Consider the following 19,113-nt stretch of genomic DNA (forward strand, 5'->3'; position numbering starts at 1 on the left):
ACAATATTTTGAACTTTTTCATTATTATTATATTTGTTGTGGTGATCTGTGATCGGTGATCTCTGATGTTAATACTATGACTTGCTGAAGACTCAGATGATGGTTAGAATTTTAAACAATGAAGTATTTTTTAGTTAGGTGTGTGCGTTTTTTAACACATAAAGCTATTGTACACTTAATAGACTACAGTGTAGTGTAAACATAACTTTTATATGCACTAGGAAACAAAAAAACTCAAGTTATTCTGATATTTGCTTTACTGCAGTGGTCTGGAACCAAACCCACAAAATCTCTAAGGTATGCCTATATTTGCTGATTCATGAAGCTGACACTCGTGTTCATTTGGTAAATAGTTATTAAGAACCTTTTATGTTGCAGCTCCTAGAAACAAGGAGTTAGCACGGAAGTAGCACTAGTGGAGAGCTGAGACTCAATTTAGAGGAATGGTCAATGAGACAAATTTGTTCTTTGCTCTTATCTTAGCCTCTTGACCTCCCAGATCTTAATCTGGAGCCCTGGAGCAGATGAGAAACAGAAGAAGTGGAAACAGAAGTGACTTTAATGGAGAGAGGAGGGAAGGGGAATTCCCTGGTATGAGGAAAAGAATGTTCCCAACATTGAGCCACTTGTGCTGTGCAAAACTTGAGATTCTGGCTTAAGGCCTGGTGGTACCGGAAAGGCAGTACCGGGCAACTAGAGGGGGAAGCTAGCCCAGGCTTGGCCCGGGGCCAGTACTGCAGGGTAGGGCCAAAGGCCCAGACTGGGGCGAGGCCATGGAAACCCTGGACAGGACATGCCCTTTCATGACTGAAGCACCAGGGGCTTCCAGTCTGGCAGGTATAGCTCAGCGGAAGGGAATCCAGGCTGTATTCAAGAGTCAGGCATGCTTCCTGTCTGGCAGATTGGCCCAGCTGCCTGTTTAGTTCATTGTTGCTGTCTCCAGCACAAACCTGGAGTGATACCAGTTTCCTTCTTGTAATAACCTAACTAATATTTATGTGGCATTTTGCACTTGACAGAGTAATTTTATTTCATTTAATCCTCACAGCAATCCTAGGAAGCAGGGTAAAATTCTGTTTGTGGTCATCTAACCTTGGTTGGTATGAAGAAAAAAGAGGTAAAATGAGGGGTCAGCCTTGTGCTGGGAATTTTCCCATGCTGAGTTGTGGTGCTTTTCTTTTCCCCTTTTAAATAGAGAAACACAGGCCATGCTATTCTGGGTTCAGAAAGCAACAATGTTTTAGTTTAAAATATACAATGGATCAGATCATTTTGTCCTGCTTGGTCCAGTCTAGTGGGACAAACATTTTTATTTCTATTATTACCATTTTTTTCTCCCTAAGTAAGATACCTTGAACCAATGAAATATAAGAAAAGATAACTACCGCCACCCTAGCCTCTACACCCACTCCCAGCAGAGAGAGGAGTGGCCGTCCTTGCTCTGGTGCCAGAGCACTGTAGGAGGATAAGCTAATGGGAAGCCACAGTTTGCTTGTTTAAGTGATAGGCTTGAAACTTGCCCTATCTGACTTCCCTCAAGAATGAGATGAACATCTGAAAAATAGAGTAATGAAATCGCTGCTCAAAATGAGGTCAGCGACCTTAAGTTGGTTGCCATCCTCATCCACCCTAGGGAGGAATGACCAGACCAGGAGACTTTTCTCCCTTGGACCTCAGACGGAGATTAGGATGGGGTGCTGGTGCTATTTGCCATTTTTAACTTTTATGTTGCACATATCCAATAAATAGACCTTTTCCCTGTTTCCTAGGATCTATAGTTTAAAAGTGCTTAATTCAGTAGAACCACGTAGGAGTGCAAGAAAGAATAAAAATAGACTGCTTCAAAATTAGGAATGGTCAATGACCATTAACCCCAGAAGCCACTCCTCAACAGGTGGATATTTTTGGCTTTTTTAATAAGTGAAAATGTGAGTGTTGGAAAAACTGCAGCCCTTGAACAAAACCATTCAGCCATAAGTGCTAAGAATGGCTAATATCCAGTTCTGTTAATATTTAACAATCACCACCACCATTGTTTGCTGAGTGTGCCAGGCACTCATATAAATACAATCTCCAATCCTTAAGATAACAGTATATGGCAGGTATTATAAACCTCGTTTCACAGGCGAAGAAACTGAAGTTTAGAGAAACTGGATCATTTTGCCAGTATCACATGTTTAGGAAGTGGAAGAGCTAGAATTTGACTCCTGATTTTTATGACTCTCAAGTCTATGTTCTTTGTTCTCACTATATTATACCATCAATAATTTCTCTGGTTTTGCATTAAATGTGCATAAGTAAGAACTTCCAAAATGGAAGAACACTTACCTGAAATATGAAGATATGAATAGTAGGTCAAGTTTCACTTTACAGTCAGAAACACTGTGTGAGACTCTTGGAGCTTGGAATTCCTCCTTCTGCATCCAGGGTGCATGGCCTTAAAGATGTACACCCCCTGTCTGGCCAGTATGAGCCACAATAACTAATTAAATAGATATCTTGCCATTCATGACCACCCACACTGACCCATGGTAATTTAGTAAGGTCGCATTACTCAAAATACTTAGAAAAGCTCCATTACATTCCAAATAGGCAGTTTAAGGAAAATGAAATCTTAATGTCTGTCTGGTTTTCAATTCTGTGAAATGATCTTATCTGATTACGAACCACTTTTTTTCTTCTTTATTGAGGAATAATTTGCAGGTGGTAAAATACACACTTCATCAATTTGCCAGCTCCCAGATTTTGTATCAGTAAAATCATACAGTAGGTACCCATCTGTGCCTGGCTTCTTTGGTCCAATGTTGTAGACAATCCATTTTGAAGCAACAGAATTTTTACCACACTTTGAAATGGTATTTACCCATTTGTAGGAAGAGGGATTTAAAAAGATTTCAGACTAAGTCATTTTTAAGAGATTGCCTGTTATCTCATTTTCATTAAGGAGCTTAAGCAGGAAAAAAAAAAAAAAGAGTAGTATTCTATAGAAAGTTATTGGAGAGCTCCGGTGTTGCCAAGGGCAGGAAGGAAGCCAGCAAATGAAATCAGGGACCAGACACTGTCCAAGCAATCTGTCTCATCTCTGCCCTTGTGCTTCCTTTTTTTTTTCTGCCTGTGGACTGGCTTCCCACCCTTCTCCAGTCTCCCGTACAGGTGGAAGATGGCCTCACCTCATCCCCACCCCACTCCTACCTCCATAGTCTAAGTCTAGTCACTTAAAGAAAGGTTGACTCCTTTAGGTTCTAATTCCAGATTTCTTGTGTTGAGACTCTTGATTGGTCCAGCTTGGCTCAGGTGTCCACTCCTGGTCCAATCAACTGCAGTCAGGAGGGTGGGATCAAGCTGTTAAACAAGTCTGACTTGGCTCCATGCTTGTGCTTTGGGCTTGTAGTGTCTGGAGGCCAAGGGGAAAGGAGGAGCAATAGGAATAGACAGATACCATGAAATACGTCTCTTATAATATTTTTGTCAGGCTGACATATTGGTACTGATGGCTGTTTTTTAAATGAAAGAAAAATAAATATTAAAATCTCTTTTCAGTATGTTAATATCTTTGAGGCTCTGGTTACAACGGCTTGATATATTTTAGTTCACTCAGGTGATCAAGGAGAATCTAGGTGATATCAAAGGGTTTTGTGTTGCGCTTTGATTTTTTTCATTTGAGACAAGGGAGAGTATTACATCTCTAGTGTTCTCTTCCTAAGTTAAATATTCTTTCCTGGAACAGTGGCAGTGGCATTGTTAGAAGACTAAAACAAAAATAGAAAATTCTACTTTCAAACCAAGAAATAATTCTGGTTAAAATTATGGTAACTTCTTAGGAATTTATAAAAAACTTTCCTGAAGTTTGTGTCTTTCAAGTTTAGCCTTGCTTTTAATTTGATGCAGTGTGTAGTCTGAATTGATTTGTTTTTGTAATTTATGTAGTAAGCCTTGGGGCAGGGACCAGGTTTTGACACGTAGTTTGATAGTTAGAGAATAATAATTAATAGTTAGGTTTTGGGTGTTTGGCACAAAACCCCAACTCTAAGTATAATTAACTTTAAGAGCTATTTTGGTGTATGATGAAAGTGAGATGTGAAAACTTTTCATGGCTTCTAAGGAGTCAGGAGTACATTCAGTGGCTGAAACATGTTGAAATTTAGAATACATAGATGTAATTCCCTGACGAATGTGAATGTTAGGTGGTTTTAATGGTAAAGGTTCTAAAAACTTTTATACTAGAATTAGTATCACCAAAGTTGGATTAGGAGTTTAGAGGCCCTAAACCCCGGTGTGAAATTAAAAAAAACCAAACAAACCAAAACCCCAAAAAGCCCCTAACATATACTGACGTTTAAGCATCAAGAAGTCCAATAAGTTCTCTGATTTGTTTGTAATTTTCATGATGACTGTTTCATTGCTTTTTTTTGAACTCTCAAATATTAAAGTATTTCGAAATAGAGGGGTGTGTGCATGTGTGTGTGTGTGTGTGTGCGCGCGCGTGCACACAAGCGTTCCCTAAGAATGTGCTTAGTTTGCCTTTTGGGTAATCCACAGTGGGTACACCATGTTCTTAGAATATTGAGTATATTTTGTGGATTTTGGTTCCGATTACAGAAAATTTGGGTAGGTAAGTCGGCAATCAAAGAAGATACACCAGGGGGTAACTCCTTTATGACCACCTCAGGAGAAAGAGCTGTGCCTGGTGTCTTCTACCTCATGTGGTAGGGGCTCAGTTTCATATCTGAGCATAAGGATTTTGCCCCAGTGTGATCCTGGTTGAAGAGGAAGTGAGCAGTTGTAGAAGGCCTTGTGTGACGGTTCCTAACTTTTTCACCAAAATCCCTTCCATTATTTCCCCCCTAGGTTTAGAACATTGTTTTCCTAATTAAGAAATACACCTACTATTTAAAGTTTGTTGTATGTGAGTGTATAAATAAGATGCCTTTTAAGGAAGGGAATGTAAGGAAATAAGAATCTTCAGAGTTAAACTACCTGAGTACAGAATTGCAGAGGAAAAAAATAGAAATTACTGCAAAAAAATAGAATGGCTCTAAATCTGAGCAAATTATGACTGTATATGTTGAGGGGAAATCGGAAGGAAATAGAGATTTGTTAACCTGGAGAAATTTTTATGAAAGAATATCTGAGATAAATTATGACAGTGTCCATCCAACTTCTACTGTCCTGAGAAGAGAAAATCTCACATTTGTGGTAATTATGGTTTCATTGGCAAGGCCGTGTTTATTGAGGAAAAGGGTACCTCCTGTCTATTTTAGCCAGGTCCCCTTAAACTTTTAAGTTACTACCTGACCTGGTACGATTTGAGTCTCAGTAAGCAACATTCTCATCATAATTTGGTTTCCTACGTAGTTCACCCCACAGGGGGAAAAATGTGCTGCTCATGCTTAGAGTACTATTCTGGCCCATGTGACTGTGATCATTCTCAGCCTAAATTAATACATTGTCAACCTCTGTGAATTTGGTTAACGTGAGGGATGATCTCAGATGGGCTGACAAATGAGTTTTTGGAGCCAGCAAGGCCAATAACCAAGGAACCTCACCAAAGAATGTGGCCTTTAGACTCCTGGAGGGTGGAGAGTATCCAACTCATCTCTAGCCCAGCTTGTAGCACAGGGCCTGGTACCCAGTAGAAACTCAGTATTCATTTATCCAGACTAGACATTCCTTGATGTTAAAGCCTATTTTATAATTGCAATCTCACTTTATACTTACTCAAAACTATACAATTACTAATCAGAGATTTTAGAAAAACTTAAAAATTTTTGATAATACGCACTTTTAAGAAAATGTATAAAATAGATATAAGTGAAATGAACTTACCATTCATATTTCAATTAATTAAAGAAAACCATTGTTAACATTTTGGTATATATATACCCTTTTAGACTTTTTTTATGCATAAAATACATACATACTTATATATCTATATATTTTTACAAGAATGGTATCTTACCATAATGCAGTTTTGTAGCTTGCCTTTTTTAGGAAAAATTAAACTATACAGTGAAAAAATTTTCTATGTCAATAAATAATCTGTGGTATCATTTTTAATGACTGCATCATATATTCCTTAATGTATGGATGTACCAAACTTAAACATTCTCCTATTGTTTATTATTTAAGTTGTACCCATTTCTTTGTTATTATAAAGAACACTCTAAAGAATACATTATTTCTTTAGAATAAATTCCTGGAAGAGATATTGATAAGGTAAAGTGTATGCTTGTTTTAAAGCTTTTGACATATTGTCAAATTGGCCTCTAGAAAAACTGCTTTAATTAATTCATCCGCTAGCAGTATTTGAGAGGTCCCGTTTTTCTACCTTAGGCTTTCTACAGCTTTGTGTCACTGACATCCCTGGAGCTTAGGGCCACTACAACCCCCTTAACAACAAATTGGAACTCCAGTTGTAGATTTTCCAGTCAGCCTCACCATGCTCCTCCAGTCCCAGCCCTTGTCCCTCCTGATCTGAACTTTAGCATCCCTCTCCTTTCCTCCCTCCTCTCTCCCTCACCTCCTTCCCTTCTTTCTTCCTCCCTCCCTCACTTCCTTCCCTCCTTCCTTCCTGGTCTTCAAGTTCCTTCAGCGAAGCTGTGAATGGGCTCCGAGGTATGATCACCAGACAAAATACAGGATTCCCAGTTAAATTCGAATGTTAGATAAACAACAAATATTGCATGAGCCAATAGTATAAATAGTTCTTATATTAAAGAATTATTTATTATGTGTTGTTATCTGAAATTCATATTTAACTGGTCACCCTATATTTTCATCTGCTAAATCTGGCAAACTTGCCTGAGTATTCTTTAATCTAATACCATCTGCCCTAAATCTAGTAAAATTTCTCAAATTGTTTGATATTTGGATGCTTCTCTTCTCAGTCTTCAGTGCTGATAGATTGTTCCTTACTTTACATTGCTTTGGTCATTTTTTAGGCCCAGTGAAGGGGAAATGGGAGGGAAAGGAATCAACCATGTCTTCTCAAGCTGCCAAAAGTATAAAAGTTTTGTGAAAAACAAAACAACAGTGAATTTGAAGACTATGAAGTAGGAGAATACTCATGACTTATCATTTGGAAGAAATAGGTTACAAAGCCTGTGTTATGATTTTGTTTCAGTTTAAAATATCCTACTTTTAAATGATAATAAAAAATTAAAATAATTTTAATAAGATTCTAAACTCAGACTTCAGTTAAATTCCTCATTCTGCCTTTCCAACAGTTTTACCTTGGACAAATTATTTAGCCTTTCTAAGTCTTTTTCTCATCTTTAAAGGGGCATACATTCTCCTTTTATTTGTTTGTTTATTTATTTATTTTATTTATTTGAAGTAGCGAGATAACAAGATGGTGCTCTGGCATGTCCTGGACCTTTTCTACCAGTCCCTGAGTGGGAACGCACACACAGAACAGTCTTGATGGTTGGATCACTTTGTAGGTCATTCGGTTTTTGTTTTTTATAACATATTCTAGGGAGTCAGATTAAATTTAGGAATATTACTCAATCTGTTTCTAGGTCTAGAAAAATAAAGGGGCTTAGGTATTTAGATACATACTTTCTAAGTCAAAATGTGTGTGTGTGTGTTTACTATATATTCAGTTATAGATCATCAAGATGAGCTGTGTGTATAAAAGAGAGACTTTTGGATCCTGTACCCCCAAATAGTCCACCAGCCACCTAGATGGACACCCCACTACATCAGTGAGAAAAATATATGAATGAAAGATAAGGACATTATTCACTCTTTTGCAGGCTGGGAATTTGGCCTGATTTCTAATCTAATCTGCTAAGCCAGGTAGGACTTCAGGATCAAGGCCTGGGTGAAAAGCAGGCCTCTCAGGTCCTTTGCCCTCAGGGCCACACTTGATCTTATCCTAGGAAGAGTGAAAAAAAAAAGAACGGAAAAGGGAAACAAGAGAAAAAGAGCCCTTTCTCATAAACCCTGACCAAGACTCTCCTGGACCAAACTTTAGTCAAGCTTCCCTGAGAACCTCTTCTTGGCTGGGCCTCAACCTTGGCCTCCCCCATAAGCCCAGGCCTGCATAGCCCAGTTTTAGCAAGAATCCTGCCAAGTCACTTTAGAGAGAATCTCCCATCCTTGATATCTGATAACTCTCAATATCTGATCAAGTTCTTCACCACCACCTTTGATGTCTTAAGTCCTTGGCCAGCCTTTAGCAAGAATCCTGCTAAGTCGGTTTAGCAGGACCCCTACCCTTGATGTCTCCTCTTTGTAATTTCCCATCCACTGACCCCCTCTCTCTGTCCCTTGGCTGTAAACCCCCATTTGTCTACAAAGTTGAGCCTGATCTCTCTCCCCATTGGGACAGTCTTGACACCTATTGCAATAGTCTTGAGTGAAGTCTCATTTAACCATTTTAACAAGTGTTAGAATAATTTTTTCTTTTTCCAGCTTTATTGAGATATAAGTGACATAGATCATCGTGTAGATTTAAAGTGTACAACATCATGCTTTAATACACAGCTGAGAAATTTTGAGATTTATTGTTTTAGCAATGTTGAATATAGTCTTGTTAGAATACTTTTTCTTTAACAACCCTGGCAAATCCAGCCAAGGCTGCCTCAGAGCACCACTTTTTAAGATACAGAGATTTAAATAGGATCCTGAAGGAAAAGACATTCCACGTGTAAGCAAATGCTTTCTACCTTTTATCCTTTGCCCCACCCTTAGCAATAAAGCCCCCAAATGTCCTTGACCTGTGTCAGATTTCCTGCTGCACTGAATGAAGTTTGTGTGTAGAAATCCTTGGGCTCCTCCTAGTGGGTAAAGTGTGCACCCAACACTGACTGGCAAATGTGTGTGGTGGGGCGATTGGGAATTGAGTTTGGTTTTGCTGCTGTTGTTTTACTGTTAAAGTCAGGAAACCTAGGGTGTTGTTTTCCCCTCTCAAGGAGCTTAGCAGAGTATCAGAAATGTCTGCACGTGCATGCTCCTGCTTCTTCAGTCCTTGCTAGTTCTCCACTTGAGACTCATGAAATTGGCTAGTTCAGTCCTTTTACAAGTGTTCTTTTGATGCTCTACCCAGAGAGCCAGAGAGCTAGTTCAGGACATATTAAGTGCAGCCCAAATGTTTCTCCAAATATAGACCACTGTCATAAGAATATCCTAGAATTTTTATTCAAAATGAAGACTCTGGGTCCTGCACCAAATCTTCTGAATCAGAATTTCTGGCAGGGGATTGGGGGAAAATGGGAGGAGATGGTGAGGCAACTCTTATTCACCCTGAAATTTGAAAATCAATGCTATACTCTACTTGAGATGGCATTCCTCTATTCTATGTCCTACTTAAAATTATGCTGTACGGCGCTGTAATCAAATTCCTCAGGGTTACATAGACAATGAATACAGTATAATAATATAACATGCTACTCTTTTACCCTGAAAACATATACAACAAACACCCTCCCCTTATTCAATCCTTTGAATCTAAATTCTCAAATATGTAGAAAATGCCTTCCTTTCCCCCTTCCTGTCTTACTCTGTTTAGTCTAGATCAAGGGGTCTTATGTACTCCTTCAGCTACTCCAAGGTTGGGTTAATTCAGCCTAAGTCTCTCAAGTGTTCCATCTTTCCAAAGTTTCAGGGGGCTATCAGGAATAGCCCTTCTCATCAAATTTAGAAAGCTTAACCAACTGTGCATAAATACAATTGCCTAAAATCTAACCATTGTTTCTCCTTGGAATAATGGTTAAAATACAAATTCATTGGCTTCACCCCCCCACCCCAAATGCTGGTTTAGTAGATCTTGGTTGGAACCAGGAATCTGCATTTTATCAAGCATCCTTAGGTGACTTTGATGCAGGTTATCCTCAGACCATATTTTAAGAAACACAGCCTTGTATGCCAGTTTCCCAAGTAAGTATGGTATTGCTAGTATATTTTACAACCAACTCCCATATAAATCTTATAAACTACAGTTCTAAGCAAAATTTAATATTAATCTAGAGAAAGGCAGTAGACTTGGGATAAAAATAATGACACAGAGGCCATAATTTAACTATTTTTAAGTACAATTCAGTGACATTAATTACATTCACAATGTTGTGCAATCAACCCCTCAATCTGTTTTCAAAACTTTTTCATTAACTCAAATAGAAGCTCTGTACCCATTAAGCAATAATTCCTTTTCCTACCCATTCCCCCAGATCCCAGTAATTTCTAGTCTACTTTCTGTTTCTGTGAATTTGCTTATTCTGGATATTTCATATAAGTGGAATCATTCAGCACTTTTCCTTTTATGTCTGGCTTATTTCACTTAATATAATATTTTCAAGGTTCTTCCATGTTGCAGCATGTATCAGAACACCATTCTTTTTCATGGCTAAATAATATTCCTCCATATGTATATACCACAGTTTGTTTATCCTTTCATTTATTGATGGATATTTAAATTGTTTCCATCTTGTGGCTATTGTGATTAATGCTGCAATGAACATTGGCCTACCAGTATCTGTTTGAGTCCCTTTTTTCAATTCTTTTGAGTATATACCTAGAAATAGAACAACAGGGTCATATGGTAATTCTAGTTTAACTTTTTAAGGACACCAAACTGTTTTCCACATTAACTGTACTATTTTACAATCCCATTAGCAATGTACAGGCGTTCCAATTTCTCCACGTTCTTGCCAACACTTGTCATTTTCTCTTTTTTTTTTTGATAATTGCCATCCTAATGGAGAAGAGGTGGTATCATTGTAGTTTTGATTTACCTTTCCATAATGACTAGTGATATTGAGGATCTTTTCATGTGCATACTGCTCAATATCACTAATCATTATTGAAAGGTCAATCAAAACTACAATGAGCTGTGGTCACCTCTAACTCTTCTTTGTTCTTTAAACCAGTAACACTGCTTTTTTTTTTTTTTAGTGTTACTGGCCTCCAGATCATCTTCCCTCAAGCTAAAAGCCAACCATGAGAAACGTATTCAGAGTCACTCCTGTTTTTCAAATGTAACCTTCCCCCAACCCTCTTACTTTTTGCCTGAGTTTGGTCTTTCTCTTGCCTTTTCAGGTTGTTTGTTTGTTTCTTTCAGTTTTGTTTGTCTGTTTATTTGTTTGACAAATTTCTCCATAACTTATACTTCTTATCCACCGAAAGAGTGATTTGATAGGAGCTGTTCCACCATTGCCTTACATTTATAATTGATTAATCTCTCGATTGGAATTTTTCCCTGAAGAGTGTTTTAGGATATGATCTGGCATATCTAAAACACATTTCTGTTGTTTTCACAAGTTAATGACAGCTTCTTGCCAACGAAAAATTAATCAGTTGATCTAAGAAAGAAATGGAAAATTCTATTTGTGCCAAATTTGAGGATTATAAACCGGGAAGAGCATCTCAGAAAGCTTTGAGAACTGTTCTCCCTGTTAGAAGTCAAGGCACAATTATATAAGCTGTGCATCAAATGATGTATTATTGGCAGTTTACATAATCCAGATCTAAGTGCCATGTGACCCCTTATGAGATCAAGAAAGAATGTTATCTTTAAGGAGTTGTCTTATTGATGGTAGGACAATATTGTTCTTTAATGTTTGAGCAGGTATTTTTGCCCCTGGGGAAGATTTAGTCAATGTTTAATGCAAATACAGAATGCGCAGTGAGAGGAGAAAGGAGCCTAAAGGACAGAGAAAAAATTTTGAATGTTTCTTGTCTTGCCATAAGATATGAATTTTATTTCACATTCTGTTAGTACTTAGTACTTCTGAATTCTCAGAATTCATGATGAGAGCCAATATGTCCTTAATAACTTGCCCCTCCCCTTAGGCATATTAGGCTCAACTTTGCCTTTAGTTCCCAGGCTTTGAGTAAACCTGACTACTTTAATGACAACACACATTTTATTCCTTTTTTAAAAATTTATTTTAATTTTTATCAAAGTTCAATAGATACACATCTTGAAAAAGTCTAATTGGTGAGACTTACAATGACAATAGTAGAACTCTAGACAACCATTACCACCCCTGACACTTGCTCCCCAGAGTAAAACTTTGAATTCTTTTATCCATGTCTTCTAGTTTTGGGTTCTGTATTTCTAAAAATATTCTTACATTGTTATTTACATACTATCAGTTGACTTCCTATTAACAGAGTTTAGCACACTTAACACCCTCTTCCTTCCCTTTATCCTCCCAGTATATTTGTAGCATGTTTTTTTGTTTCAATCAGTATTTATAATGTGCTCACACTGTCTTATTATATAAGTCTGCCCACTTACAGCCAAGTCCACCAAGTAGTGTCCTACTGATTAGATAACTTTTTACCCATGTTAGAATTAAAAATTGCCTGTGGCTTGTTTTAGTAATTTTAAAATAATAATTATTAGTTCTACCTTACACTCTCTAAAAAATTATGATACCCCTCTGAGTAGTATACAAATAATTATCCTTGCTTTCAACTGTGTCTGATATCTCTGTGTCTAGATGCTATAAGTTTCTAGATACTCACTCTTCTGCTGGAGTGGGGAAGACAGTCCAGCTGTCTCTGCAGAATGGAGTTCTATGGGTATGAGCAAGCCACTTAAAGTTTTTCAGCCAACCCTTCTCTTTTCAGAGGTACCATGGATTTCTGCCTTTAGAGATGCCTAGTGCTTCCAAATTCTGGGCATTTCCAAGATGCTCTGGTGATTTCAGCTTTCTTCTTATTAGCATATTACCCTTGTATTAAGCTTTCACAATTCAAGTTTATCCAATTTTCATCTTCCAAAACTTTGTTGACATACTTTGTCTATAGTTGTGTTATTTATCTATTTTGTTTCTCCAAATATAGTCTCCATATTTTTATGCCCCACCTGTGTCCTGAGAAGATAACTTCTACGGACTTGAGCTTCCTTGACTTCTGGCTTCTAGTTGGTTTTCAGCTAATTGGAGGTACTGGCAGAAGACTAAAGAGTGGGAGGTGATAAATGTCCATTGACAGATGAATAGATAAAGAAGTTGTGGTATAGATATGTGTGTAAATATATATATATACACGCACACACACACAATGGAATATTACTCATTCATAAAAAAAAAGAAATAATGCCATTTGCAGCAACATGGATGGACCTAGAGATTACCTGAAGTAAGTCAGACAGAGGAAGACCGATATATGATATCACTTATATGTGGAATCTAAAAAATACATATTTTTTGCAAAAATAAAAATTTTCATAAATTTATTTAAAAAACAGAAATAGACTCACAGACAAAGAAAACAAACGTATGGTTACCAAAGAGGAAGAGGGGTGAAGGATAAATTAGGAGTTTGAGATTACTATATATATACTACAATATATAAAATAGATAAATAGGGACCTACTGTATGGCACAGGGAACTATATTCAATATCTTATATTAATCTATAATGGAAAAGAAAAAAATATATACACACATACATATATACGTAAAACTGGATCACTTTGCTGTATACCTGAAACTAACACAACATTGCAAATCAATTATACTTCAATTAAAAAAAAATTTAAAAAGAGTGGAAAGGGATAGAATTGTAGATGTAAGAGTATTTATTCCCATTTCTGCCTTCTTCCAATAGACTTCCTCCCTGGGAGGCCACAGTTTTGGGAGTGGCAGAATACTTCTACCTAACTCCATGGCTCCTGTAGGGTGCTGCTGCTTCTCTGCCTGGAGTTCTTGCCAGTTTCCAGTAGTCACTCCACTTGCCCTTTCAGGCTTAGGGATGGTGATGGCAGTGTTGTCAGCTCCCATGTACCTCACCATCCCTTACTAGTTCTCTTAATTCTGCCCACACCTCTATAAATAGTTTCCTTATTAAAGTCTACTCAATTCTCCTTTGCGTGTACCATTCTCTTTTTCTGCCAGAACTCTGACTGCTTCATCACCATTCATGTTCTCCCCTTACTGTGTTTATTCATTTCAAAAATTTTATTCTCGGCCGCCCCCCTCTCTCCCTCTTCAGAGACGACCCACAGCTGTCTATGGAGTGTGTAGCTACTTTTAATCTGAGCACCCAACCCCCACACCTCGTGGCCTTTCTCTTGCCTTTCAATGTATCTCTCTGAATAAATCTACCTTCACTCAAACAAAAAATTTTTTATTCTCATTTTAGCAGAGCTTCTAAAGGCAACAGAAATAAGTGACATATGTTCAATCTGCTATGCTTAACTGTTAAATATCCTTTTCTCAATATCTTTTCCTATTCAGAATATCTGACTGTATTTTCTTTGATATAACATACTAATTTCTTTCCAATGCTCAAAGCAGACAATTGGCACTTTATCCGTGGATAAATTGAAAAGACAAGTCCCAGTCTGGAGACAAGCACAGTGGTAGGCAAAGCACGAGCACCCTACTAAAAAGAATGAGATTAAGACAAAGTCCATATAGGGAAGGATGATACTTCACCCACTCTCTTGAGTTTCTCAGTGCCAAAAAAGCTGAAAGCTAGAATGCTGATAGCTCTGACCCCATGCATCCACCAATCAGAAGGTTCAAGTTTTTTTTTTTCCTGGAGAAAGTGAGTAGCTCTAAAGAAAATTTTAATGTGTATGCTCAATCACCCACCATGATGCTCACCAGCTGAAAGTCTGGCACACATATTCAAATCTTTCAGTCAGTGTTTTAGTGCCTTATTTTAAAATATAAATGGACAACAAAAGATCATTAGGTATTTGAAAAAGACTTAAACAAGAGAGACAAAGACAACAAACACTACATGCACAAACAAGCCATAACAAGAATTCAAAGAAAAGAGAAGCAATTCAGGGCTCAGAAAACAAACAAAACAAAACAAGAACATTGATTAGTCTGGAGAAAAAAAAAAAAAATGAAGCACTGCCTTAAAGTTCTGGAGAAAAGTTATTTCCAACCTAAAGTTCTATGCCTAGGCAAATTATTACTCTGATAACAAGAGTAAAATAATGACACTTACTCAGCAACACTAAATGACATGAAAAAGGAAGAAGCCAAGAAAGAGAAAGACACTGGATTCAGGAAACAGAAGATATGACACATAAGCAAGTGGAAAAGAATTCCCAGGATTTTAGTGATAGGAAGTTTCAGGATGATAGCTGGGCAGTAGGCCTAGTGAGTGACCAGTACAGATAAGTGAATGAAGGCAGAGGGCTCCAGGAGGGATATTTCCAGGGAGAAAACTACTTGTAGAGTATCTGATATATTTTGATGTATTCAGAAAATGATTTTTAATTCTATTGGATAGTTTAGAGTTGAATTAGTGATTTTGACATGGAAAGTAAGCAAACAAGTAACAAAAAACCCCAAAGCAGTTATCTGTACTGGGAAAAACATGAAGTTGTTCACAAATGAAGTGTTAGCATAATACACACTATCACAGCTAAATCTTCATTTACCATAATAGCAAGTCAGTAGTTAATAGCTAAAGTAAAAAAAAAAATTAAGAAATGACAGTGTGAGCACATAATTTAGATTAATGGAGATAAAACCAGAAGAAATAGCCAAAAAAGTTTAAAGAAATTGCTTAAGGGGAGTGGGAATTTGGGAATGAGGATCAAAGGAGCAGACTTCTGCTATTTTCCACTGTTAACTAACACTTCTATTTAATTTTTTAAAAGAAATATATGTGTTGGTTTCATAAAAACAAAAAAGTGAAAAGAAAAACACATCACATGGTCGGGGGGTCTGAGGACCTGAATAATAGTCACATCGCAATATTTCTCTGACTCTTTCCCCCACATTCTAAGAACTCTGTTTCCTTGTAAAGAATTCTTGGAATCTATGTGGTTTCTCACAAGTGTTCTGTGAATCTGTTCTTTTGGCTGCCTTGAAGTTTCTGTTCTTGCTCTTTTTTCAGAGGCCAGCTGAAGGCCACACCCCGGCTGGCTGCCGACTCTCACTGATCTCTGTTCTCAGGCTGCCAATACCTGGTGTCAAATTGTTGATATTTGTGCCAGCGATGCTACTTCTTGTCACTGCTGAAGCTGCTGGTTTCAAGGCTGTCAACATCAAAACACCCCCATGGCCCTCACCCACTTGTATTTTCCTAAATGGGAGAAATTTCTCTCGATTTACAGAATCAGGAAACAATATTTTCCCTTGAACATCTACTTTTATCTTTTATCTTACGAATACTGTGGACGTGCAAGTGACTTTTCTTCTTTTTTGGAGTTGGCTTCTAGAAAAGCTCTTAGCTAAATCTCCTTATAATTCTGGAGGGACCTTACAATTTGCATATGTGTGTATTACTTTGAAGTGATTTTTGGACTTTGTTTTATCCTTATGTTTTCACTTGTATTTCATTCATTCATTCATTCATTCAATAATGTATTTATTTTGGTAAGGTGACTAAAATCTGTTTGTTTGAACCAGGAATATATAAATAATTGAATAAATTAATGACAAAAAATTTTAGAATAAAAAAACTTTTCCCATTATTAAAAGTCTATCTTAGGACTCAGGGTTGAATTCATGGTAGCTATCTTGATTACTGTAGCTTTATAGCAGATCTTAAGATTGAATAGTATGTTTCCTTCAACTTTATTCTTCTACTTCAAAATTGTTTTAGCCATTTTAGTTCCTTTGTCTTTCCAATAAATTTTAGAATCAGCTTGTCTATATTCATAAAAACTTCTGCTAGAATTTTAAAGATAACATTTAAAGTGAGATATAATTCACATACTATAAAATTTGCTCTTTTAAAGTATACATTTCAGTCCCTTTTTCTATATTCACAGAACTGTGTAACCATCATCACTATCTAATTCCGGAATATTTTTATCACCCCAAAAAGAAAGCCTATACCCATTAGAAGTCACTCATTCAATCAGTTGAAGATTTGAGGAAGAAAAGCCAGAGTCCTAGAGGAAGAGGGAATTCTGCCACGGACTCAAACCTACAATATTAACTCTTCTCTGAATGTCCAGCCTGCTGGCAAATTCTGAGCTTACCAGGCCCCACAGTCATGTGAGCCAATTCCTACCCTGGAGAGTCCTGACTAATATGAAATCATTCAATATATGCCTTTTGAAATCATTCAATATATGTCTTTTCTGTCATGTGCTTTGTCATTTAGCATAATGTTTTCAAGGTTCATCCATGTTCTAGCATGAATCTACTTTTCATTCCTGTATATGGCTGAATAATATTCTGTTGTATAGATAACATTTTGTTTATCCATTCATTAGTTGATGGACATTCAGGTTGTTTCCACTTCTGCCAGTTACAAATGCTGCTGCTATGAACATTTGTGTATGAATTTTTCTGTGGCCAAGTTCTAGTACTCGTGAATTTCTCTTCCACATGTGGCTGCACTGTTTTACATTCTTTGTGGCGTCATATTCCAATTTCTCCACATCCTTGCCAATACTTATTAATGCCCTTCATTTTGATTATTGACATCCTAGTGGGCGTTAAGTGGTACCTCACTGTGGTTTTGATTTGCATTTCATTGATGTTGCAGATCTTTTCCTATTTATGTTTAGCGTCATCAAAGAGCTACTTCATGCATTCATTCTGTTTAGGTTTTACAGCATTCAGTGGGAGAGAGTGGAATATGCATGTTCCATCTCATCTGAAAACAGACACTTGTTAGTTTTTGATACTTGCAACATGAATATCTTTATATTTTCTAATTATTATTGATGGTAAATATAAATATAGTTGATTTTTTAATGTTGATTTGACTTTTTGCAAACTTGCTAAACTTGGTTATTAATTCTAATGTTCTGTCATCTGCAGAAAATGGTTTTATTTCTATCTTTCTAATCCTTATTTATTTTACGTGACTGTGTTGGCTAAGAACTCCAGAACAATAAAGTAAATTAGAAATGATGATACAATACCCCTGTTTTTTTCCTGGTTTTAGAGGGAGTATTTTCCATATTTCACCATTTAGTGTAACATTTGGAGTAGGTTTTTCTGTAGATACATGTTACTAGATTAAGAAAATTCTTTTCCTAGTTTTTCTTACTGTTTTTTTTTCTTTTGTTGTTGTTGTTATTGTTGTTTAAATCTTGACTAGGTATAGGATTTTATTTAATGCCTCTTCTTTGGGCTTTGAAAAATTGATTTTTTTTTTCTTTTTGGCTTTTAACATGGTGTGTTCTTATTGATTTTCTAGTCTTAAATCAATGTGGTAGATTGTTTGCAAATATGTCTACAACCATTCTTCTCATCCTTTATACCTCTTTACCATGTGACTTTGCTATTCATCGCGTCAAGACATGGAGTCTCCTTCCCCTTAAATCTGCTCTGGCCTCACATTTTGTTTTATTAGAACGTGGCTGAAGAGGCTGAGTGATTTCTGAACCTTGGCCTCAAGAGGCTTTGTTTTTATTTCTTCGTTCCTTAGTTCTTTTTTTTTTTTTAGTATTTATTTACTATATTTATTATCATTATTATTTTTTATTTAACAGAGGTACTGGGGACTGAACCCATGACCTTGTACATGCTAAGCATGTACTCTACCATTGAGCTGTACTCTCCCCCCACCCCCTTCCTTAGTTCTTTTGTTCTCTCTCTCTTAGAATACTTCTCTCATCATGGAAAAAACCCCGAATGATAGAGAGGCCTAGGATCCTAGCCATTCCAGACATCCCAAATGAGGTCCCAGATATGTGAACGAGGTCATCTTAGGCCACCCACCCCCCAGCTGAGCTCCCAGCTGACTGTAGCCACGAAAGTGACTCAGGCACAACCAATCCACAGCATTGTGAGAAGTAATAACTTAGTGTTTCAAGCCATTGTTTTTGAGTGTTGTTTTTTATGCAGCATAGATAACTGATACACCTATCTTGCACTCTTGAATTAAACCCACCTTGGACATGGTGCATTATCATTGCATATTTTGCTAGATTCCTTTCCTAACATTTTGTTTGGGAAGTTTGCGTCTCTGTTTGAGTGAGTTTGGTTTGTAATTTTCCTTTCATGTACTATCTTTATCAAATTGTTGATGTCAATATAAAATTAGCCTCATAAAATGAGTTGGGGTATTTCTTTTTTTAGACTCTGGAATAGTTTGTATAGGCTGAAATTATTTGCTTTGAATTACTGAGAGAATTCACTACTAGAAATGTCTGGGTCTATTGTTTTCTTTATGGGAATAGTTCAAACTGACTTAGTTTCTTTAATTATTATAAAATCCTTCAGG

Source organism: Camelus bactrianus, chromosome 15, assembly GCF_048773025.1.
Source record: "Camelus bactrianus isolate YW-2024 breed Bactrian camel chromosome 15, ASM4877302v1, whole genome shotgun sequence".
NCBI lineage: Eukaryota > Metazoa > Chordata > Mammalia > Artiodactyla > Camelidae > Camelus > Camelus bactrianus.